This window comes from Camelus ferus, chromosome 4 (assembly GCF_009834535.1).
Source record: "Camelus ferus isolate YT-003-E chromosome 4, BCGSAC_Cfer_1.0, whole genome shotgun sequence".
In the NCBI taxonomy this organism is placed as follows: domain Eukaryota; kingdom Metazoa; phylum Chordata; class Mammalia; order Artiodactyla; family Camelidae; genus Camelus; species Camelus ferus.
In genome coordinates, this window is record NC_045699.1 from 18,602,281 (window position 1) to 18,627,303 (window position 25,023).

A 25,023-nucleotide genomic window follows, 5' to 3' on the forward strand; every position below is an offset into this window, starting at 1 on the left:
AAAAATAAATATGCTTTAAAATTAGAACAGATAGTTGCTGATGCTGGTTTTTTGTTTGTTTGTGTTAATCCTTGTTCCAGAGTAAGGGTGGGCTGGTGAAAGGCGGAGCCTAAGAAAGGAGGGACACTTACTAACATTGCCCAAGGCGTTCAGTTCACAGTGACCCTCTGAAGAAGGCGTTAATAGTCCCACTTGACGAATGATACGGCTCAGCTTCCAAGAGTGTATGTGATTTGACTCATGTCATGAAACTGAGAAGTCCGTCACTTGGGACTGAGTGTCACTCTGGTTCTGACATCTGTCCTGTATTGTTTCTCGTGTAAGACAGAACTTGTATGTATATAGTGCTTTTCGAAGCATTTTTCTTATGCTCTCTTCAAAGTTCATCTGTGGGGCAAATATCAGTTTCCACATTTTCCAGGTAAAATTGTAAAGGTTCAAAACTGTTTTCCCCAAAGATTCAGCCAGTAAAACAAGGAAAGAGGTCTGGGTTGTGAGGTCTTTCCAGACAATTGTGTCCAGACCACAAGGACTGTGGCAGGGTGACCTGAAACCAGCTGGTAGCAGGCGGTTCATTTCAGAGAATCAGTCTGGTCCAAAGAAAACTGAAAAACACTTAATGTTCTTTTTTTCCTAATTATTTAATTAATGGAGTCTGCTTACCCCAAATTTGGACAATACAGAATAGAAGAAAATGAAAATTGCCTGTCGTATCACCACCAAGAAATAATCCCAAGTATTATTTTGGTACATTTCCTTCCAGAAAGTGTATTACAGGTGTATTTGCCTACTGTATTCTTAGAAACGTGGGATCATGTTGTGTACAGCTTAATATCCTGGTTTTCTAACTAACATGAGATGATGAGTATTTCCCCAGGTCATTACATAATCTTAAGAAACTGCCTCATATACCATAATATGGCATGAACATAAACTTAATTTACTTAAGCATTCACTTCCTGTTGAACATAGAAATCATTCCTGGTTGTAAACTAGTACACATGATGCTGTGGTTTTTGGTATCTAAACATAAAATTTACATCTCCAATAGCAGCAGGGTGAGGCAGGCCAATTTCTCCATCTTTAGTGTTGTTACTTTTAAATTTTTGCAAGATTGATAGGTGAAAAAAAATTCTTCTAATTTGCATTTTACAAATGACAGCCAAGCTGAACTTGCTTCCCCACCTATACTTATCAGGCGTTCTAATCCACACCCAGTAGCAGCAGGTTGGTTTCTGTGCTGCCTCAATCCTCAGAGACCCAGCAGTAGATACCTGGACAATCCAGTATTAAAATAATCCCCAGAACTCCCATGTCGTGCCAGTGCTGGCATGGAAGTGTAAGCACCTCTGGGCAGGAACTGGCTCTTATAATCATCTTTCTTGTCCCTAATTCCTGGCTCTGAGCCAGACACCTGGCAGGTTCTCAACACGTTTGTTGCAAACATTGCAGCAGAACATATGTTCTAATTTTGGCCTTCTGACTTGCTCTATGACTTCTCAACAAGTTAGGTCACCTCTCTGTGTCTCCATGTGTTCACCAATAAATGGATGGAAGTGTTAGGTAACATGCTACATGAAATAAGTGCTGGAGAAATGCTGCATCTTCCATGCAAAGAGCTCTGTGTGTGTGTGTGTGCGCGCGCACGCCTATCACCTGGGCAAGATTCCTTTCCTTCTCCCAGGGTGGAGGATTCCGTGTATATTACAGGCTTGGGTTTTTAGGTTCACTCCCACCTCTCATGCTGATGGAGCCCATTTCATTTTGTTTTTCTTTCCGTTCTCAGTCTAGCACAGTGCATGGCACATAGGAAGTATCTGGAAGGGAGGAGGAAGAAAGGAGGCCAGGAAGTCATTAATGATGAAAGGATGAATGAATGAAGTATTAGAGCGGGAGGAGATCTTCCAGATCTCATTTTCAAGGTCATCTTCTCGGTTACCATTTTACTTTTGTAAACACAGCTACATTAACATCCTCACCTTATAGGCACTTGCTAGAATAAATTTAAATCACTAGCCAGGGAATTTTAATTTGATAAAAAAAATTATCCATATTCAACACTTCCTTGGGTTTTGCTTTGTTTTGTTACTAGCCATGGTCTTAATATAAATATAAAGTCAAGAAGTACAGAGTTTTCACTTTTAGTGGAAGCACACCATGTATGAAACAATGATTAGATTACAAATTTATGTTTTATATGAATTTTTCAACCATATCAAAAAATGGTGAAGTTATCATTTCAGTTTCCAAAGATAATTTAAATGAGTACTTAGAAAGCCAATGAAACTAATAATATAAATTATGTCTTTGAAGATCTCTTTTTCCTAAATAATGAACATGCTTATTTTAACCTGCTAAATATGTGTGTTTTTTAATGTTTTACTAATTGGTATATAATATTTCTAAAATGACAAAATACTTTTAGCAAAGCCACTGTAAGGAAATTACAACTAATCCACTCACAATTTTTCTTGTATCATTTATTTATATGATTTTAAAATGACAGGCTTTTTGTGCTTTTCTCAATTCCCAAATGATTTCCCTAGTTAGAACAAATTAGTGCCAAAGAAAAAGACATTTGTTACATAATTGCAGAAGTTATTATGACAATTGTAAAAGCCTTTGATGCAACCACTTATCTGAGGAACTTAATTCACTGATGAAATCTTAAAACATTGACAAACATGTTGATTTTTAGTTTCTTAGAATTTTTATTGCAGATTTTAACTACTAAATGCCTAAAATATAATCATCTTTTTCTTCTTTAGAGATTAGTAATTTTCCTCAATAAGTTAGAAGGAAATAACTGGACATGGCATGTGACCTTTGAGACCCATCTATAAAACTTTGCAAATGGGTGGATGACTCAATTTTCTCATATGCTCTATTATTAGAACAGAAAAACTCAATTCGCTTTAGAATGATGCTATAGAGGTTAAATTTAAATTATGTATTTGAAATTAAATTACAGATATTTTTAAAGAAAGCCTATACTTTTTAATTTTCTATTTTAAAGCATGTAATATCTTGACAGCACATTAAGTTTTCTTAGAACAACTGTATTTTTAGAATTTAATTCCTACTTCATAAATGAGACTCATTACTTTTTACTGGATGCAATATTTTATTTTATCTTTCTGAAGATGTTAAAACAATTTTATGTAATATAATTTGAAACATACCAAAGTCATAAAAGGACAATAAGCAACTATAAACCCCAAATGCAGCTTTTGAAGTAAAACATTATAAAGTGGAAATTCTCTTGTGTATCCCTCCCAGTCACATTTCCTTCCTATCCACCTTCTAGAAGGAACCTCCATCTTGCAGATAGATACTAACTTGCGCTGCTTTACTGATTTAGACGACAGGTAGGAATCCTTAAAGGATGTATGGTAAAGTTTTAGATGTTTCTAAACTTTATATAAATAGTATCTGAATGAATGGGGTCTTCTGCAGTGTGCTTATTTTAGTCAATATATAATATTGTATTTGTGAACTGTATCTATATTGAAATACACAACTCTGTATCACACATTTTAAGCAATGTATGGCTTTTCAGTTATATGAATAGACTGCTGTCAGTCTGTCCATTCTCTTTTTGGTGAATAGTCAGACTGTTTGTAGGGGTTTTTTGCGCAGGAAAATGGAGCGAGAGAGGATGGTCATGTCCCAGATCCCAGGCAAGTCCCTGGGACCCACCCCATCAAGTGAGAGTCCTTGGCTTCACCAAGGAAAGAATTCAAGACTGAGCCACAGTTGAGTGAAAGTAGATTTACTGAGAGCGACACATACTCCATAGACAGAGTGTAAGCAGTCTCAGTAGGCCAGACAAAGGCCACAAGGTGCAGGGTTGGGTGTTTAGTTTAAAGTAAAAGTGGGTACACATTCCATAGAGTGCAGGCGTCCCCAAAGGCCAGGCGTGGTGTTGCTGGTGTTTACGGGCACGGTTATTTCATGTGCTGACAAGTGGGAGGAGTCTTCCAGCTACTTTGGAGAAGGGACCGGGATTGCCAGGAACTGGGCCATCACCCACTTTTTGACCTTTTTTGGGTAGCCTCGGAACTGTCCTGGTGCCTGTGGGAGGGCCATTTGCCGTGCTAATGTATTACGATGAGCATATAATGAAGCTCAGGGTCTACGGGGAGTTGAGTCTCCCTCGTCTTGGATGCTAACTGCTGCGTCATTCCTTTAATGGCTGTGCCCTGCCCTCTGCCCTCCAGTCCCACTAACAAACAATGCTGCTATGAATGATCTGTGCATCTCTCCCCATCACACATGCAGGAGTTTCTCTGAGATAAATCCCTACAAGTGGAATTGCTGGGTCAGTTTGTTCAGCTTTACCCTTTCTGGATATCGGCAAATTGCTTTTCAGGGTTGGTTCTACCGATTATAGTTTTTTTAAGTTTTTGGCATAGTCTCTGCTTCCTCCAATCTTTTTCTCTTATTGGGTGATTTTTCTTATTAGGTGGATGCTTGTTTTCATCTCTTTTCTTGTGGGGCTTTTGTCAAATGTGTGGTGAAGAACCAGCCATCCATATTTGAGGAAGAAGTCCAAAAGTTCATCCTTTGAAGCCAGTTGAAGTCTTACGTGAGTGATGTAGACAGGGACAGGTGTAAACTGTGGGCTTTACTCTAAGATAAGGTTCAACAGGCAGCGTTACTGGCATTTGGAGCTGGATAAGTCATTGTTGTGGGGGCTTTTATGTGCCTTGTAGGATGTCTGGTAACTTCCCTGGTCTCTCCCCACTAGACACCAGTAGCATTACTCACCTGTAGTCATATCAAAAATGTCTCCATGTGTCCCCTGGGAATGATCCCCTCCAACCCCCCAAGTTGATAACCACTGCTCTAGAATACATAAGGGGCTGGCTGGGCTTTTTATTTGCTTCAAATTTAAGTCTCTAGAAGCCATTTCTCTGGGGTCACTCCCTTTCTCCAGAAGGGTTCCTCCAGTCTCCTGTCCTTGATGGAGGAGGAGCAGAGAATAGGGCCTGGTACAGTCACTTACTCAGTCCTCTATTTTCACTCAGTGCACCATTACTGAGGCATTTAAACCGAGTGGGAAGTCATTGAACCAACTGCTAGGATAATACTCCATAGGAATACCTTTAAGCCTATTGGTTGAGATTTCATCATTTATTATTTTCCTGTTTTAATAGGCCATTACTTTCCTAATTGTTTTAAAGATGTTTATTTAGAATAAAAATTGTAACGATTCAGAATTTTTTTTTTTTAGACCGTCTTGGTTAACCATGTTTATGGGCAATTCTTACAGTTCAACCAATTCATTTTGCCTTAGTGGTATCTTAGTGGTGCAATTCTAATTGGAAATGATTTAATAATGTACATAAATTTTCTAAGAAATCTTCTATTGACCATTTTTTCTCCCTCTGACATACTTATTTTTTGAAATATTTATCTTATGTGAAGAAGACAACCAAAAAATGTTAATTCTAGTTAATGAATAAAGACACTTGAGTGAGGGGAGGGAGAGGGGAGGAGGGGTGGAAGGCAGGAAGGGAGGGTGGGGGGATGGGGCTAAAAAAAAAAAAGGAGGAAGGAAGGAAAAAGCACCTAGGAAATCACCTTTCTAAAACTCAAATTCTTCCTTTCCCTAACACTGTTTTCGGTATGTGAGAAGCATCTTAAAAACCAACTGACCTTTGAAGAGGGAGAGAAAAAAAACTCCAGTGCTTATCAGTCTTGTCAGTGTCCTGTTTGGTTTTTGTCCTCTAAATGGACTTGATGGGGGAGAAGAGTTTTGAAGCCTCCTCCTAGTGTAGAGATGTAAAGGGTGCATGAAGGCAGTGCTTTCCTCTGTTGACTTCTTAGCTTTGGATGGGGACACCAGGCAGGCAATACAGTAGCTCAGGAAACTGAGTTGTCCAGCAGCTTCAGGTATGGCTGGGTCTAAGACGGCATCAGGCAAGACCCTTGGGCTTCGCCTCTCTCTGTGTACCTCTTGCCTTCAACACCGCTTTTCTGTCGTCTTCAGCCGTGGGCTCTTTGCACTGTAAACAAGAAGGGCACCAGCAGCTCTGCGTTTTCACTGCATCAGCTCAGCACCCCTGTCGTAGTCCACTCAGCTGCTGCAACAAAATATCAGGGACAGGCTAGCTTATAAATTTATTTCTCAGAGTTCTGGAGGCTGGGGAGTTGAAAATCAAGATGCTAGCAGTTTCCGTGTCTGGTGAGAGCTCAATTCCCGATTCATTAACGGCACCTCTCGCTGTTTCCTCACTTGGTAGAGGGTTAGGAAGCTCTGTGGGGTCTCCTTTATAAGACACTGTCATTTATGAGGGATACACCCTCATGACCTAAGCACCTCCCAAAGGCCCCACCTCCTAATACCACCACATAGGGCTTTAAAATTCCAACATGTGAATTTGGTGGGGTGGGGGACACAAGCATGCAGGACATAGCAACCCTCAAAGGAAAGACAGCTCCTCTTTCCCAGTGGTTCCTCCATCAATTCCAGCATGTAACCAGCTCATTGAAGCTATGGCCAGGAGGTGAGGTACACCGTCTGAAGCAGCCTGAGTCACCCGGTCCCATTAAGCTGAGGATGGGGTTCCTCCCCTCCTGAATCAAATTGACTCACAGTGGAAGAGAGAGGGGTCCTCCAAGACCACCGAGGTGCTGCTCCCAGAAAGAGTAGCAGTGGATGCTGGCAGGAGAAAACATCAGAGCTCGTATAAGGACTTGCACATAAGAGGTGGCCAGAGTAGAAGACTTTGCTTGTAATGAAGATTCCACCGGTTGTGCCACACTGACAAGTCATTTCCCCTTCAATTCAGGGTCTGTGGCATTTACTTCCTGAGAACTATAACAAACATGATGTCATGTGTCACATTACCATACTCTATGATTGAACAAATATTCTGAGCATTACTCAGGTATGTTGAAAGAAGTTCCCAACAATTCCTTAGCATCCAGATCTCTCTCACTAGCTCCCCTAACTAGTGAGAATGTCAGCTCATCAGAGCTGTAGCAGCCTTGTTGAGACTAAACTGAGTAATCTAAGAACCTGACCTTTTGAGAAAAGCTCAAACCTTTAAAAAAAAAAAAATTGTAGAATAAGTGACTGATGTAGTTGCAGTTTTCCCTTCTTTGGGAAGTCCTAGTGTTGCCACGAGGTTTTTCTCTGGGGAAGAGGGCACTAGCTGGAGCATCAAGAAAGCTGTACCATTTAGGGCTTGGACCACTTAATGAGCTCATGTAATTAAACCACTCAGTGAGCCTCAGTTACCTCATCTGTAAAATGGCAACAATGACGATTGTTTTATTAGGTTGTGTTGAAAATGTGATGAAGTAGTAATAAGTAAAATGACCAGGAAAACAGCTGATGTCAGTGCAGCCCCTGGTATATGTTCCTTTTCCTCCATCTCAGTAAAGGGCTCTTTCACTATAGATTTATAGTTTTAATTAAGATACATTCATTTGTTTGAAAGAATTGAAAGTCTTAAATTTATATAAGATTAGAACCAAACTACAGCTGATCCTTGAACAACACAGGCTTGAACTCTGCAGGTCCATTTATTCATGAATTTTTTTCAAAAGTAAATACCACAGTAACTACACAATCTGAGGTTGGTTGGAACCACAGATACGGAGGAACAGGGCATACAGAGGAACCACATGTATGGAACCACATGTACAGAGGGCCAACTAGAAGTTATACACAGATTTTCAACTGTGTAGAGGGTCAACCTCCTTAATTTCCATGCAGTTCAAGTGTCAACTGTAGTTTATATTATGTACTCAGAGGTAACCCTAACGATTTGCAGTTTAACCTTATGTAAAAGCATTATATTTATTCAAAATAACAGACTAAGGGAATTTAAATTCTAGGGTCTTCAAGTCTGGCATTGGGACACGCAAAATAAAAGGCTTAGAGAAGGCCATGTATGTTGGGAACAGATAAGAAACCCAGAATCAGTGAAATGATAAAAAAAAATTCTACAAATGCACTCCTAGTGTATTTCCTCAATGAAAGTTATTCACCAAGAACACATTCTGATTTGTATCTTTAAAGTGAAGATAAAAACACAACTTGTTCTAAGGAAATTTGCTTTCTAGTCAGCTGAAGTGCAACTTTTTTAAAACCAGAAAATTCCCCAGTGATTGCCCTCCGCCACTATTTGCAGTCACTTTTAGGAGTAGCTTTCAAATTCAGATTTAACAAAAATGCAATCAGCCTACCAAAAGGGCCCTGGCATCTTATTAGCAATAATCTTGTGTGTTCTTTTATTTTGGTTTTACCATCATTCAGGGAGAGGGATGTTATTCCCTCATTTCACATTCCAAGAAACTGAGGTTCTCGAAAAGTTACGTGACTTACCTAAAACCACACAGGCAGGAAGCCAGAAAGCCCAGATTATCAAGCCCAGGTTTGCCCTGTTCTAAATCCAGGGCTCTCTGCCCAGAGTACTTGTCGAATACTCCACCCTAAAATGAAGTTTTTGATTTTTCACATTTAATAGCACCTTCTTCATCAAGATTTCTACAAGCTGAACAAATTGATTTGCGAGTTATTTATAGAAATCATTTCACCCATCACTGAAAGCAGCCTTCACAGAGCTTTTCAAAAGCATACAAAAATATTGCCTAGCAGGTTAATGAAATGGAAAAAGGGGAAAGAAATTATTGGAAGCTACAGAGTGTTTATGCATAAACACTGGAAGACACAACGGGGGTGACTCCTTACTGAGTTGCCATGGCTGAATAACAGTTAAGTAACTTGGGCTTTTTTAGTCATTGTCCAGGTCCTCTCAAGAGGTCTAGGCACCTGCCTGGAGAATCTGTCACTCAAATTACAGGGTCCAAAAACCAGTCTTCTAACATGGGGTATCAGTCAAGACAGCCAAAAGGAGTAACTGGTGGGAAACTGAGTCAGACGAGGAGCAAAGGTCAAAGCCAGAGAGCAAGAGCTAAAGTCACGTGAGGGGGGGAGAGAGAACCCCAAACTCCAAAGGGAGCCATGAGATGAAAACCTGGATGCTCCAGGATGAGTTGAGAACATGGTGTGGGACACATTGGAGCAGCTGTTTCTGAATGAAGAATGCAACCAGCGTGAGGAAGTCAGAAGCCCTTTTCTGTCACACCCACTGCCTGATGTGTGGCACCACCCACACAGGTGAAAGGAATTTGCTTTTCTGTTTGCCTCCTTGTGGATGCTACCTTCAAGTCTTCCACATAAATTGCGACAGACTTTCATAATGGCTTGTAAAACCTAGTTAACTTAGGACTGCACACAGGGGTAAAGAATGTCCCGTTTTACATGTTCCATACCCCAAACACAGCAATTTGGTTAACTCATCCAGGCTACCATGACGGAGCCAATGTGGAACTAGGTTAGAACTCAGGTCTGCAGTGCCGCTATCTTGTCATCTTCAAGGATGGGTTTTTCCGGGTTTCTTATACACCTACTCTTCTCACCATTTGGCTTCCCTAGTGGGAAGAACGATATTCTGGACATCAACAAATCTAGAAGAAACTCACCACCCTGGAACCTCCAAAATATAAAAAGCTCACCTTTGCTGTCCGATATACTCAGGGTTTCACCTTCCTTCATTTTTGGTGCTGTCGTGTTCAGTTACAGTGTGGGTCTGTCAAGTGCAGTCCTTCGCAGCCACACATACTGATGGCTTGAGGATATGTGAACGTCTCTCCTTGACCATCACAGACACTGGATTAGACCATCTTGGTCAAAAGGCATCATCGATGCTTCCTGAGTGGAGTTTCGCTCTAAGGACGTCACCCTGGTTCTAGAGGGAGACCCTGTGGAGAGGGGGTCCTCTTCCCTTAGGCTCAGCATCCTGATTTCCATGGAGGGGAGGGATCCGTGCTTCTAGCACAAATCACGAGGCTAAAGGGAGACTCCCTGCCTGTCTCCTGGGCCTTAGATATTTGAGTGAGATGATACAAAAACAGAAAAAGAAAAAAAAAAAAACTTGGGATCTATTGACCTTGTAGAGAGACTGCCCATCAGTTTCTGCTACTGGGAACCCCAGATGCCTATTGTTTCTAAACTTGATTCCTGATTTTCTTTCAATCCAGTGAGTTCTCCCATTTCTTTCCAATAAGTTCCCCTTTTCATGTTAACAGGGAGTTTCTTTTTTGCTTGTAACCATAGAGTCCTAAGGGCTACCCCCCAAGAGGGAGACGACAAGTAGCCATAGGCCCAGGGAGGAACAGCCAGGAGATTCGAGAAAGCAAAAAGGTATATGATGCCCACATGCCCACAGCGCATGGCTCCCTGCCTGGTGTCCTAGGCATCAGATCACCCACAGCATTCTTTAATGTTTCCCCCTAAAATGTTTCTTAACTCCTCCATTTAACCACAGGAAAGCTGCTCTGTCTATATAAAATTTCAGTTGTTCGCCCTTAGCTAGATTCCCATCACCCAATACAGTCATCCTTGCTACTTCAAAAGCTGTAATTGGAAGCCTCCAATTAATAGAAGTGGAGAAATGTACTAAACATTGTTTAATTAATAAAGCTTGATTGGCCACATCTTTCATGAAAAAAATAAAAAGACATTTCGTGGAGATTTTTTAATAGTTCAGAGCACAATTTCCAATCGGAATGTTGGCTGCTGAGTGTGTGACGCATGTCACTTGATCAGAATGGCTGCATGTGACCAGACCAAATGACCATCACATTCTCCAGACCCTTCCATTTCCAGAAAGACAGTGAAATCCTCTGCACCCTTCAAAATACAGTTCAACATCTTTGTTGTCTCCCTGAAATCTTCTCAATTCCCTCTGCCGAGGCATCACTCCTTAGCTTTCTCCAGTTGCACTGAAGACCTGTATCTCCTACTTTCTAGTTTTGTCATTATTCTTATTCATCCATCTCTCCGACTAAACTCTGAATTCTTTGCCTGTGGGAGCTTTACTTTCAGTGTTTTCACCCCAGCGCTTATTATAGTGTCTGACTTACAGTAAACACTCGGCTAATGTTCTTTAAAGGGATTTGCTCTCCTCTCTTTGGCAGATGCCCTGCACTAGAACTTTGCATCGATGTTTGCTAGGAACAAGGCTTGTGAAACTGAACATTCATTGTGGATCCTTGACTTTACTACAACTTCAGTTTGTCTGCATTTTTTACCATACTTATTTTTTAAACCACTGATAACCAGTTTTGTTTTGTTTTTTAATCCATCTCACTCCAAGACAGTCCAACCAATCAATAGAGAAAGTAAACAGAAGGGAAAATGGATGAAAGCCATTACGTTTTTTTGGAGTTTCCCTTTGGGCCCCATCTTCAAAAACCTTCCACATCTTCCATCATTTGCTTAGAATAAGTACAAATTAGTTCTAGCGATTATGTATTTAAGATCAACTGTAAATGTGTCTCTTTGATCTCAAATTAAAGATGCCTTGCTGTTTCATACGGTGCATTCGTATGCTTGTTTTTGCTGTGTTCCTCCTGCTCCCTGTACCGCGGCTGGGTCACACAAGACACTGTGCTGGTTCTACTTTGCCACGGGAGCAGGCTTTTCCTTTGGGGTTTTCTGCACATTGGGGTTGAGACTGTTTCACTCCTGGGGTTTGGTATTGAAGTTTTTTCCCCTTTTGACATTTTAGTTAAAATTCATAGGAAGGGAAAACAGCTCTAAAGGAGAGGATTACTATTACAGAAAACTGACATCTTTATTCCTTTGAATATTATTAGCAATTATTTATTGACATATAGTCGATTTACAATGTTGTGTCAATTTCTGGTGTGCAGTATAATGTTTCAGTCATACATATACATATATGTTCCTTTTCATATTCTTTTTCATTATAGGTTACTATAAGATATTAGCTATAATTCCCTGAGCTGTACAGCAGAAACTTGTAGTTTATCTATTTTATATATAGTAGTCAGTATCTGCAAATCTTGATTTGATTTCAGGGGGTGTTTTTCCCATTTTGGTTGACAGAATGGCCCAAGTTTTGCACTTGGCTACCTTAGTCCTGTGTGCATCTCTCTCCTACCAGTCCCAAAAGGAGCACTGAACATAATTTTGTGTGTGTTGCCTTAGCCATTGAGAATCTTACTCCCGGCCCAGTGAACATTTCTTGATGTCATCTCCGTAAGCCAGCGTTGTTAAAATTAGAATCTCAGCTCAGTAAGTGCTCACATAACGCACAGCCATGATGCAGGATAATGAGCTTCAGAGGCCCCTAGCTAGGTCCCAGTTCCAATTAACCTGTGGCAGAGAGATCTGCATAAGAAATGTCAACAGTGCAACGAAGTGGGTGGATTTGGGCAGGAGAAATGGTGATAAATTACCCTGGTGGAAGCCATCCATCAGTGCCTGTATCTGTTGCGTGAAGGAACTGTTTTTGCAAACTAGTGTTTGTCACGCCCCTCTCCAATATTCTGTGAACATAATATACTGTTTCTCAGACAAAGGTTGACAGAATGAGTCCCTAGAGAGTAAATAATCTCCCCACTCATTAATCTATAGATCCTTAATGCGTGTTTGTAATGCTCCTGTTGACTGAGAACAGAGGTAACAGCCAAACTTGCTCCCGTTACATTAGCAGCCTCTGTTACTGCCCACCGCTTTGCATTTTATGGTTGTGCTACATAGAGAGTGTCTTGACTCAAAAACTTTCTTAGCTGAACAGTATGAACCAGGAACAGAGGGAAATGGAGACACTAGGATCCCGGAAAGACCCCATTTCTCTACTGGACCACAGATGGTTCACTTTCTGCACAATGGCCCAGACTGCAGCAGGATCCGGCTGAGGGATATGGAAGTGAACAAAGGAGACAATAATTCGTGCCCTCGTGGAGATTACATTCTAAAGGAGGAAGCCAGAAAATAAAGAAAATAAATTAGGATGTTAGCAAGTGAGGAGGACTATGGAGACCCATGAAACAGAGATGAGAGGCAGGGCTTGTTGGAGGGCAGGGAGGGTGCAATTTGAAATAAGGTGGTCAGGGAAGGCCTCCTTGGAAAGAGTGACATTTGAGCAAAGATTTGAAGGAAGGGAGAGAGAGATCTGAGATATGCTGGATGCCTGGGGTGAAAAGCATTCCAAGGAGGAGGAGCGAGGTCGGGACTCTGAAGTGTAGCTGGAGAAACGTGAGCAAGGACAGGTGGTGTAAGAGAGGTGATCTGGACCCTCAAACAACTGAAGGGTCTCTGGAAGGGCTTCTGCTCCTGCTCTGAGATAGGAAACCACCTGGAAGGTTTTCAGCAGGAGAGAGACACGCTCTGACAACATTTTGTACAGGGTCACTCTGCCTGCTCTGCTGAGAACCGGCTAAGATGGGGAAGTAGGAGGGAACCAGGAGACCAGGAAATAATTCAAAGGCTATTGCACTTCTAGGCAGAAAGTGATGAGTCAGGTAGGAGCTGTAAAGTCCTCAAGAAAAGTTCTGATTCTATAAGCACGATGAAATGCGTGCACACGCGCGCGCACACACACACACACCGTATGTTCAGAGTTTTTCACGTCAGCAAAAGTTTCTGAGCATTTATTATGTCAGCTCTTGATAGGAAAGTTTGTCATTAGCTGTACTTATGAGCTTCTCAACATTGTGAAATTGAGGAGTTTTCAAACGTTTTGAAGGCGCGGATCTTTGCCTTAAAATAAGGAAATGAGTCGTGTGAAAGATTGTAGGGGTAAAGGAACCCCAAAGTGGAACTTATCTTCTCATCATTTTAGCTATAAAAATTATGTACAGAAAACTGTCTTTATTTCTCATAATGTTTAAGAAAGTGCAATTAAAGCGTTATTGCTAACTCAGTCACCTTGATGAACAAAATCACGCAAAGAAACTAGGATTTTCAGCAGAACTTCATGAACCGCGGAGAGAAGTCACTGCAGCAGCATCAGACCTTCTAAGTGGTCTACTTCCTTCATTTCATCGCTGTCCTCAGCCCCTGGGCAGTGGGTTTGCCTGGTTTGGGCCACTCTCTTCTCTCAGTGTGCCCTGACACTTTCTGCATCTGTGCCTCTGTGTGCCTGTGGCTTCACCTGGAGTGCCCAGTTCTCCTCCACTACCATCAGCCTTCAAGACTCAGCCCAGTAACCCCCCTTCTGGTAGGGTTGGGTCTTCTCCTTTGCTTCCATTACTCCCAGCCGCAGCCCCACCCCCCCCTGCATCATAGTACTTCTCAGTGTTAATGGATTTCTGTGTCTTGTCTTTCCCTCTAGACTGTGAACTCCCTAAAGGCAGAAACTGTGGGTATCCTTTCTGGGGGGTCCCAGTGCTAGAATAATATTGCCCGGCACACAGTACTATAGGTTGAATTGATGTTTGGCTGAGAGAGCCCATAGTAGCTAATCATTTTATGCTAGTTGCATCTGCAGGAACCAATTAAGGTTCCTTCCTGTGGTAATAAGGATGACAACCATTTATTACGAGTATGCGGTGTCCCAGGCCTGAGCTAGGCACATTACAAATGTTACCTCATTCAGCCTCCAGCAACCCTATGAAGAGGGATTTTTGTCCCTATTTTCTGGGGATACAGTCCTTAGAAATGACAAAATGGATAATCTAGAGAACCTCAGGACACTACTTCCCTTTGATATATGTAGATAAGTGTGCTGTAAATCTACAACCTATTGGGTTAAAATCTGCCATAATCTGGCCTGTAACAACACAAACTCCGATAACCAGGTCGGGTGATTGCCCGACCCTCTGCTGGCTCCTGTGCTCAGTGGGGAGGCTACACTCTTCTCTTGTGGGAGTCAGGGCAGAATTAGGGCATAATTGCCTAGAAGCTCAGTGTACCGCCGTTTGTACAAGTGTTACTGCCTTTACTTCTGAGGATTTTGTGACAGCACAGACTGACAAAAATATGTTATTTTTCATTAACCTCCTAATTCACAACTCCGTATTTTATACAATTGATTTTCATATCCCACTTATCATATTATGATGGGGCATTCTGTATTCGATTACTTGTAAGAACTAAGAATTTGCAGCATCACTTAATAGTCAATTCATATCAATTCTGTAAAGAACAAGGAGGTATTTAGGAGAAAACCATTGTAGTTTCTCTAAAGTAGGCAGTCTCCTAATTCCAGGCATTTCTGTAAATTTTGTTTTAGTGCAGGCAAACATGAGCTATTTAGCAGGAATTAGTTGAAAAGACAAAATATCTGTATTTGTTCATTATAAGGAGATGTCTAGATGCCTTCTTGACGTGCTGTGGTAATGCCTTTGATTTCCTTTGACTAGAAAGTAAAATTTAAGAAATGAGACCAAAAAAAAAAAAAAGAACCTTCAGTGTGTATTAAATAAAAATAAAGTATCACACTAGACAGCCAAGTTAGAGAGAAATCAAAAGGCAAGTGCTTTACTTGGTTGCCTTAATCACTTCATAGGTTTACCTGCCCAGGCTGCTTAGGACATACTGAAGCCTGCAGATGCCCGCAAGCTGGGTGCACGTTCTGGTTTGGAAATCCTCCTTCTGAGTCGAATGCCCGCCACAGAACGGGGTGCAATGCTTCTTACCAGAAATAGATGTAGGAGAGGGTACTGAGAACTCCGTAGACTGGTGCCTTTGGGTGGTATGGTGCAAAGAGCCCACAAGTTAGGGTCAGAATAACAAACGGAGGCGGAAGCTGAAGGAGTTTCCCATTACTGAATCCTGACTCTGTGCTGGGTCTGCCATCCTACATCACCTCTTTTCATCTTCCTAACAACCCTGGGAGTCAGTATTATGAGCCCATTATTAGTGATGAGGAAAGAGACTCGAAGAGGTTGAGTCTCATGTGAGTTACAAAGCTCATGTGAGGGAGGGGACTTGAGACCAGGACTGTCTGGTTGAAGCCCCACGTGCTTCTGTCTATGTCACGATGCTGCCTGGGGCCTGGCTCTGTCATCACTGCTCGTTGGTTTTTTCATGTGCATGCGTGTGTGTGTGTGTGTGTGTGTGTGTGTGTGTGTTTGTATTTTATGTTTATACCTTTATATACTTGTTTACATACGTTTGTATGTTATATGTATCTGTTTATGTAACTATACTATATAGCCATACTTATTGTGTCTATTTATAAATTTATAATGTAGCATATAATAGATACAATATAGTCTAGAATGTGTACTATGTGTGATATATACCACATATAATTGAGTACAGTATTTATATAGACATATAAATATGTTTATCTAGGTAATTGCTGAAATACCTGAGACTTGAAGGTTTATTCACTTTAATTTGGATTTTTCTATAAAAAAACTTTTTAATGTTGTGATATTTGTACAGAAGTCCCTTGGGTTGAGAAATTAATTTTAAATAGTAAAATCATTTCTCTGCAAAGCCAAACCTGTTCTTCCTAGTACATACCTCAATAGAGGACAAAGTTTTATCTGTTTTATTTGACATTTTAATCAGAATGGGATTGCTAATAGTAAAATTTCCATTAATCAAGAGCTCATTTATCTTGTTTTATTTGCTTCATTTAGTCTTTATCTTACTAATCTAATTTCTAATGAAAAATTACTTTCAAAAACTTTCCCCATTAGGTAAAATATACATGTGAAAAAAAGCATCTTCATTGTGGAGGAAAATAGAGAATACAGATAAACAAACAAAAATTACCTATGATTTTACCACCCTAGAGATGATCATCACTAATGCAAGAAATACAGACTTCCATGTTTTTAAAGCATCTAATTTTTAAATGCTATTTTCACTCATTCATATATTCGACAAGTAATTATTGAGCACAATAATTAGTAAAGACCATTGTTTAGGAAAACTCCTCGAAAAAGGATCTAAGTTTCTTTTTATTATCAAAACTCCCTGGACACAGTGGATAACTTTTAATGATTGCAGAATTAACCACATTCTAATCTGAGTACTTTAGGCTAATTAGCTTGAGGCCTTGCCGCTGATGGGTGAGTTAAGAGTTTTTATCAGGGATATCAGAAGTGTTTCTTAGAAAGCCGTAAAGTTTATCCAGTGCAGATGAAGTAGGCTTTGCTCTACCACCTGGTGACCTAGGCAGTGAAGGACAGTTTACAGAGTACACAGTACAGTTATCCTCATCCTGAGACATACAAAAGGCTGGGCAGTGTCTGCCTCTTCTCCCCTCCAACCCATTTTTGTGGGCCTGGGCACATTCTAGAGGCCAGCAGAGTCAGGATCACATCCTGGCTGTGTTTATTTGCTATGTGCTCTTGGACAAATAATGTAATCTCTCTGTGCCTCAATTTGCTCACCTATAAAATGGGAATAAAGTGCACAGGATTGTCATAAGGAACAAACAAAATCTGGTGCCAATAAGCATCTGGCACTTTTTAATGGTAGACGTAATAACTATAGTTATTATTTAAGGAACAAAATCATGCATGGGAGACCATGAGTTCTTCTCACTTCCTGGGTTCATAGAATATGTGACTGTTTTAGGGAGTTGGTTTTTATAAGATTACCTTGGTGATAAATAGCTGTTAATAAGTTGTTGTGTGGTCACACTTGGAAGCTCCTATCAGTATCAATATTAGGAACTAGAAGATCAAAAAACCTAACTTACTATGTTTGTATTATATAACCTAATTATGTAACATGCCTCCCTATGACCTTAATTCTCACCTGTGCTTAACACCTACAGCTGTAAATGAGGAGGGATCTCAGGACTGGGATCTGATGTTCCTGGTGGTTTCCAGTGGTACCACGAGGAATGGGAAGGAATGTTGAGGTGATGGGCTTCTGAGAATGGAGTGATACTTACACTGGGAGCTGAGAATTTAACTGGGGTGTTTAACTTTCGGAGCTCTCTGGGTTTGGACCATCTCCTGAGTGCCTGTCTTGAGGGCAACCCATGTAACACAGAAGATAATCACCAATGACCAACAAGTGTGGGGTTTTCTCCAGTGTTTCTCAGTGGGGGGCTCTGTGATGGCAGAATAATGACCACCAAAGATGTCCACATCCTAATCCCTGCAACCTGTAAATCCATTGTGCTGCATGGCAAAGGGGAGTTACAGTTGCAGGTGGAATTAAGGTTGCTAATCAGCTGACCGTGAGTTGGGGAAGTTACCCTGGATTCTCCATATGAGACTAATGTAATCACAAGCATTTAAAAGTGGAAACAGGAGGCAGAAGAAGAGATTGGAGTGATGCATAGGAGAGGGTCTCAGGCTACTATTGCTGGCTTTGAAGATAGAGGAAGGAGGCCACAAGCCAAGGGATGTGGGTGACCTATAGAAGCTGGGAAAGGCAAGGAAATAGATTCTCTAGAGCCTTTGGACAGGTATCAGCAGTGCTGCTGATACCTTGATTTTAGCTCAGTGAGACTCACATGAGACTCCTGACCTACAGGATTGTAACGTAAATCTGTGTAAAGTCTCTAAGCTTTTGATAGTTTGTTACAGCAGCAGTAAAAAAAAAACAGATACAGGTATCATAAGCATTTTGGACAGCACAGTTCTCCATTATGTAGGACTGCCCAGTGCATTCCAGGGCTGGTACTATCCAGTGGGCTCTGCCCACTAATGCTAGTGCTGCCCCCAGCCATTGAGTCGTCCAGCCACCCCCCTCCCTGCCCTGCCACACACACACACACACACACACACACACACACACACACACACAGGTACACACATACATGCACATGCTTCGCATGCGCTGTGGGAGAGTATACCACTCCTGGTTGAGAGCAGTCTCCTGAACAACAATTCATTCTGTCCATCTTTCTTCTCCTGATTTTGGATCTCAGGGACTCAGACCTGAAGTCCCAGATTACATGTGCCTTCCCCTTTCCTGTGGTCTCCTCCTGCTCTCAAACTATGAAGAACAATTATGCTGTATGAGATGCAATATTTACAGTTGAGCCGGATACATGTTAAGATATTTATTTTCAGGTTACTATAGTAAGGACATTTAGAAAGCCCCCCGTTCTCAGATAGAGCAATGACATGAACACTCATTCACTTATTCACTCAGCCCAAATATACTAAATATCTTTCGTATGCACAACATTGTATTGGGGCTGGGGCCAAACAAAGATGGAAAAGATCTGCTCCCTGCACTAAAGGTACTCCAGCTTAATTCAGGGAAAAGTCTTGCAGAAATTCGCATTATGGGAACTGGAAAATTAACCAAAGCCATGGAAGAGAAGGGGTAGCACTGGGCATGTGTGTGTGTGTGTGTGTGTGTGTGTGTGTGTGAGAGAGAGAGAGAGAGAGAGAGAGACAATACTGTGGGTTGCACAGGAGGGGAAACATTTCAAACTGGCAGGAACAGAAAATGTTCCACGAAGTCAGTGGTATTTGCATTAGACCTTAAAGCGAGAGTAGGACTTTCACAAGTAGAGGTGAGAAGGGCCTTTTAGGGAGAAGGCGAAGAATGAGCACAGACATGGGGAGACAAAACGTTTTATGCTTTGAAGAAATGGCTCCCAATCTACTGCTTCTGTCCTAGGAAAGTAGCAGAGGGTAGCGCTGGAGCATCTGTGATCTCACACAGCTCTGGGGTCAAATCCTGACTCTTACTTACTGGCAGTGTGATACTAGGAACGGCTTACATGCTCTGAGCCTCACTTTCCCCATCTACAAAATGGAGGGAGATAAGAGTCTGGTGAGATTAGAAAATACAGCAGTCTGGGAGGATGCCAGTTGGAAAGAGATGATACTGAAAAGTAGTCACGGTAGGATGCTGACAATGAGCAACGGGGATCATAAATCACGTCAGTAGTTGATGGGGCACTTCAGTGGTTGTCCAGGCTCTGCACTGCAGGCTGAGGCATCAGAGGTGAATTAGTGACTGTCTTCACTCCAAGGAGCTGCCACTGTGGCCATGAGGATAGATGCATAAATTAAAACATTATAAATACAGTGGGAAATGTACGAGAATGGAATTAGGGTCCAAGTACCTCTAGGGTACTGAGGTGGCAGTGGATGAGAAGGAAAGGTTCCAGAAGGCTTCCTGGAGGAGGCACTATCAGAACTAGCAGTGGGTTTAAGGATAGTTCTCTCAGGTCACAAGGTGGAGAACAACGTTTTCAGGCAGAGGGAGCAGCATGCTGTGGCCGGTAGACCACAGGCAGCATGGAACAGCTGAGATACTAGGTGCTGGCTGGGCCGGGAGGAGCCTGGTAGGAGGTTCCACAGGAGGAAGAGGTCATTCTGGCACACTTTCCAGGCTATTCCAAGGAGCTGACACACCAGTCTGTAGGTCTCAGGGCCAGTGAAGGGCATCACCCAGGAAGAGAGAAAATTTATAAAGCTCCTTGGTGGAGGATGAATGAAGGACTCCATAGCCAGAGGCAAGAATACCCTTAAAGAGGCGATTCCAGAAGTTCAGGAACACTTGGTCCAGGGGTCAAACTTGGGGATGGAGAGAAGGAAGGAGACGGAGCCATGATCGGGAGGCATCATCTCCAGGCTGTGGTGACCAGTCAGACCTGGGCAGTGAGTGTGGAGGCCCAGGATGGCTCCAGGCTTCTGGCTGGATGATGGAATCATTAACCAAGAAAGAATGTGGGGGAAAGATCAGGTCTGGATGGGGGAGGAGAAAGGGTTAACTCACAGCGTGTTCACTTTTGAACCTTTTTTATTTTGAGACACCTGAGGGAAATACAGAGGGAAATAACCAGGTCGGAGAAGGAATGGCTTTGGCAAGATTTCTGTCATTATTTTAGCCAGTTCTCCCTTTCATTACGATTCTTGAGATTTTATTTTGTCTTTTTATATGCTAACTCATTTAGGCTGTGTTTTTAAATAGCAGGGAAATCGAGTTACACCTCACTAGTAGAGGCATTGAGATTTACCAGTTTCTCAAGCTGAAAAAGCAGATCCCAAGTACACAAATATAAAGCTGCCTGCTCTTTATTAGTTTGTACAGAGTGTTTTATTTTAGATATTTTAAGAAAAGAGTGCATTGTTTGTGTAGCTCTGAGAATGTGCACATAAACTGCACCCATCATGACGGGCACACTGTGCTGTGGAACAGATACACGTTCTGGACAAAGAACAGACCCCCCACTTAGGGAGCAGTTTACGTCTGAAACCATGAAAGGCACCTCGTAATACTACCTCAGGGAAAAAGACAAGATGTCCTGCATTGAACAAACTTAATGGCTTTAGTAGCCCTTTAGAGTAGAAAAAAATCTGTTAAGGAAGAGAAAGTGCTATTTTATTACTGGTACATGCTGTTCCCATGAATTGTTGGAAATTAAATATATATTCTCTATACTGCTTGGCTTTAACTCATTTCCATCCCCTTTTAAATCAAAAATGTTTAAATCTCTGCACTAAAAATGATGGATACTTTACAGTATGGACATAGATAAACAGAGTTGGAAATAATTGTTATTTTCTTATACATTAGAGGGAGCTTGCACAGGTCCTTAACCACTGTATACCACCCAGTTAACTCAGATTTTTTCTCACGTTTAATTGAGGAAATTAAAACAAGTTCCCCTGTACCTCATTTGAAAATAATGAGAACTAATAAGATGTGTTCAAAGAAGAAAGAATTCTATTAATTATAAAGTATTTTATAAAAGCTAGCCATTCATCATGTGCTTACCATTGCTCTGTACATATTTATTTTGTAATTTTTAATTTCCTTTATTTTTCTTAAAACATATTTTGAATCAAAAAATACATATACATAGTTTTTAAAAATCAACTAAGTATTGACAAGGTTTAAAAAAAAAAAAAGGTAATCTTCTGCCCTGCCCTCACCAGCCCTGATTCCACTCCCCAAAGGCAACTACTGCTTTAGCTGGTTTTTTGTCCCTGACATTTCCTTCTATGTTTTGACCAATACAGATAACCTATTTTAAAAATTGCAGTAGGGAGGCATATAAACAACAGAAATTTATTTCTCACAACTCTAGAGTCTAGACAGTCCAATAATAATTTTTTTTTCATTTCAAACCACTTCATTACTTCACTTTTTCTGAACAACAATGGTAAAATCCGTGAAATGGGCCAATAGGAGTAGTATTGTTTCACAAATAAAGAAGTGGACAAATAGATGACCTCAGACTATAGTTATGTAGTCGGTAATTGGAGATTGGATTCTGCCTGGGACCTCTGTATTTCATGTAGTGCTTTTGCCACTGGACCTCGCTGCTACCAATTTAAGTGTAGAGTGGCCCACCCCATCCCCCCAGCCTCAGTACAACCACAGTATCTTTTACTCCCTGCTCCATTTCTTTTTCTCTAAATTGATGTATAGTTGATGTACAATATTATATAAGTAACAGGTATACGATACAGTGATTCACAATTTTTAAAGGTTGGACTCTATATATAGTTATTATAAAATATTGACTACACTCCCTATATTGTCTCTACATATAGTAACTCAGCATTATCCTCACTTTTCACAGGTGAGGAAACAGTCATGAGGGAGGTTAAATGATTTGCCCAGCGTCTCGTAGCTAGCGTATTGCCAGTCCAGGGTTCGTACTTACTTTTGCCTGATGCCCGTAGAGAATTCTACAACCAGGCCATCTCAGTTTGAGTCCATCAAGACTAGATCACTCACAGAACTGTTCCCTTCTTCTCCCTGGGGCTTCACCACCCACCCAGTTACCCCACCAGAAACCTGGGCGTCCCCACTGCTCGCCCCTCACGCTTACCCCAGCGCCAATGTGTCAGCCGTCCTACAAGTCTGCCTTCGCAGCACGTCTCCGAGTCATCCATCTCTGCTCATTCCTGCTGCCACCATGAGTCCACGCCACCTCCCTTTCTCCTTGGACAACAGCAGCATTTCTCGACAGTCTCCCCTTGTGCCTTTCCCTGGGGCCACATTTAGGAAACTCATGTCTGATAGATTGTCACATTGCCCTGCCTATGGTCTTTCGCTGGCTTCCCTGGAGAGCGAGCAGTCAGATGTAGGTAAGATTGAGGGCCTCCGATGTCACTAACCCCACACCACTCAGCCTTGACGTTCTGGGAGGAGGACGGCTAATCTTTAGCACCAGAGAACCTAGGATTTGAATCCCAGGGGTGTTAGTTTCCTCAGACCGTCATAACAAAGCACCACACACTGTGGGGCTGTAAACAACAGAAATGTATTGTCTCACAGTTTTAGAGGCTAAAAGCCTGAAATCAAGGTATTGGCGCTTCCTCTGAAGACTAGGGAAGTGTCCCTCCTTGCCACTTCCTAGCCTTGGGTGGTTGTTGGGAATTGTTAGCGTTCCTTGGCTGAAAGCTGCATCACTTCAGTCTCTGCCTTCATCATCATATGGCCACCACGTGTGTGTGTGTGTGTGTCCCCTCTGAGTCCAGATCTCTCTCTCCTTAAGAGGACATCAGCCTTCGGATACAGGGCCCACCCTAATCCCATATGACCTCACCCTAACCTGAGTACACCTGCAAAGACCCCATCCCAAATAAAGTCACACTCACGGGTACCAGGGATTAGGACTTCGGGTTATCTTTTGGGGGGAAACAGTTCAACCCACTATATCACGTTTGCCCCCTGACTTTGCACTTCTTTGACCTTTAGATTTCTCATTTATACAACAGGAAATGGCAAATGTCTAACTTCTAGGGTTACTGTGAGCAATAATTGAGATAATGCATGTAAAGTGTTTATCACAGTCTGTCTCACAGAGACTACTCAGTAAATGGCAGTTGTGATTTATTGCCGGACTTTTTCCTTTAAAAAATTATCTGTAAACTAACCCCTGTTCTAAGTGCGCCAAGGAAACTTGCCATTGAAAGAAACCCTGCATCAGATCTCCTGTGAAACAAAGCAAATAATTGTCTCTTACTTATGTTGTTATTTCTGATTTCTGTATATTGATTTTCCTTGTGGTAAGATAGATAAATGGTCTGTCATTAAAAAAAAAAAAATTCAAACTCAAAACGTTTACCCAAGGGTGCTAATCTGTGTGTAATGTGAGTTCAGACTAAGCCTGCAGAGAAACAGGTTGAGAAAATCCATCTATCCCGCTATGGGGTCATGACTCTTCTAGGGGAGAAGCCACAGCACTCAGGGCAGCAGATGCTTCTAAGGGCAGCCCTGCCAATCTCTTTTGTTTCCAGCTGTCCAGCTGCTTATTAGAAGGGGAGATGGGAGACTGGAAGGGAAATCATCCCTGTTTGCAAATTCAGATATGTACCCGGTACTCTGCTTGCCGCCAGGTTTGTTGCTAGAAGCTTCAGTGCCTTGCAGGAGACCTCAGCAGCCCTGGGATTGCCTGTGACAGCACCGACCATGGTGCCAGGCATATGTGCACACAGTTTAATCTGTCCAATTGGGTGACGTGTAGGCAGACTCCAGTACAGAGGATGGTACAGGAATGCTTAATGAGAGAGAAAACAAGAGCCTCGTTTGAGAACAGGATGGGCACAGTAAAGGTGTTTCTCACACTCAGAAGCTGGAATTGACTCTTGCCCTCCGACAGCTCGTGGGATGTAGACCCAGGGCTTTTCTACTGGTCTGATCCATCCCTGTGTCCCCAAGAGTCTATTCTGCTGACAAGTCAGGACGCATCTTCTGTCACTACCCATTGTGTTTGACGGGGGGGGGGGGGGAGATTATCCCAGAGGGGGAATGGAGTTAGCAGAGATGCCTGCCTATGCGCTATGCTCTCCTCCGTGATCTGTGGAAAGAGGCCACCTGTGCTTGGGTTTGTTTGAAGCCATCAGAAGGCTACTGCTCTAGAACTTTGTTGTAACTAGGACACCAGCATGAAGATCAGCTTCAGAGACAGATCTGGACTGATCCCTCTTCAGGAACTCACTAGCTGTGTGACCTTGGACAAGTCTTTTGAGCTTTCTGAGCTTCTATTTTCTCATCTGTGAAATGAGGGTAGTGATGCTTCTCTTTTGGATTGTCATGCTTGGTGAATGTTGGATTCCATCTTTCCTTTAACCTCTCCAGGGACTCAGCCAATATTGAACACTTAATCATTTACCTGCTTTGTAGGTGATAAATGCAGAGTATATCTTAAGTCAGAAACCTGTTTTGTTTCAAAATTATGAAGATAAATTAATATTTTGTCTAGCATATACTCTGTATTGTTCCTCAACTAGTGTTACAGGTGTGATGTTTGATATTAGTGATCTAAAACCAGTAAGACCTGGAACACACAC

The 25,023-nt window shown here is 41.8% G+C and overlaps 1 protein-coding gene and 1 long non-coding RNA gene across 4 annotated transcripts in view; one reads left to right on the top strand and one right to left on the bottom strand.

Moving 5' to 3' along the window:
* Positions 1–25,023, top strand: part of SLC24A2 (solute carrier family 24 member 2) — a 224,075-nt gene that overhangs the window by 71,982 nt on the left and 127,070 nt on the right. The gene's annotated exons all lie outside the window — the stretch shown is intronic.
* LOC116663087 lies at positions 7,436–24,259 on the bottom strand. The gene is made up of 3 exons (XR_004319135.1): positions 24,249–24,259; positions 10,954–10,957; positions 7,436–7,668 (listed from the first exon to the last, which is right to left on the bottom strand). It is a non-coding gene; the product is annotated as an uncharacterized LOC116663087 (long non-coding RNA).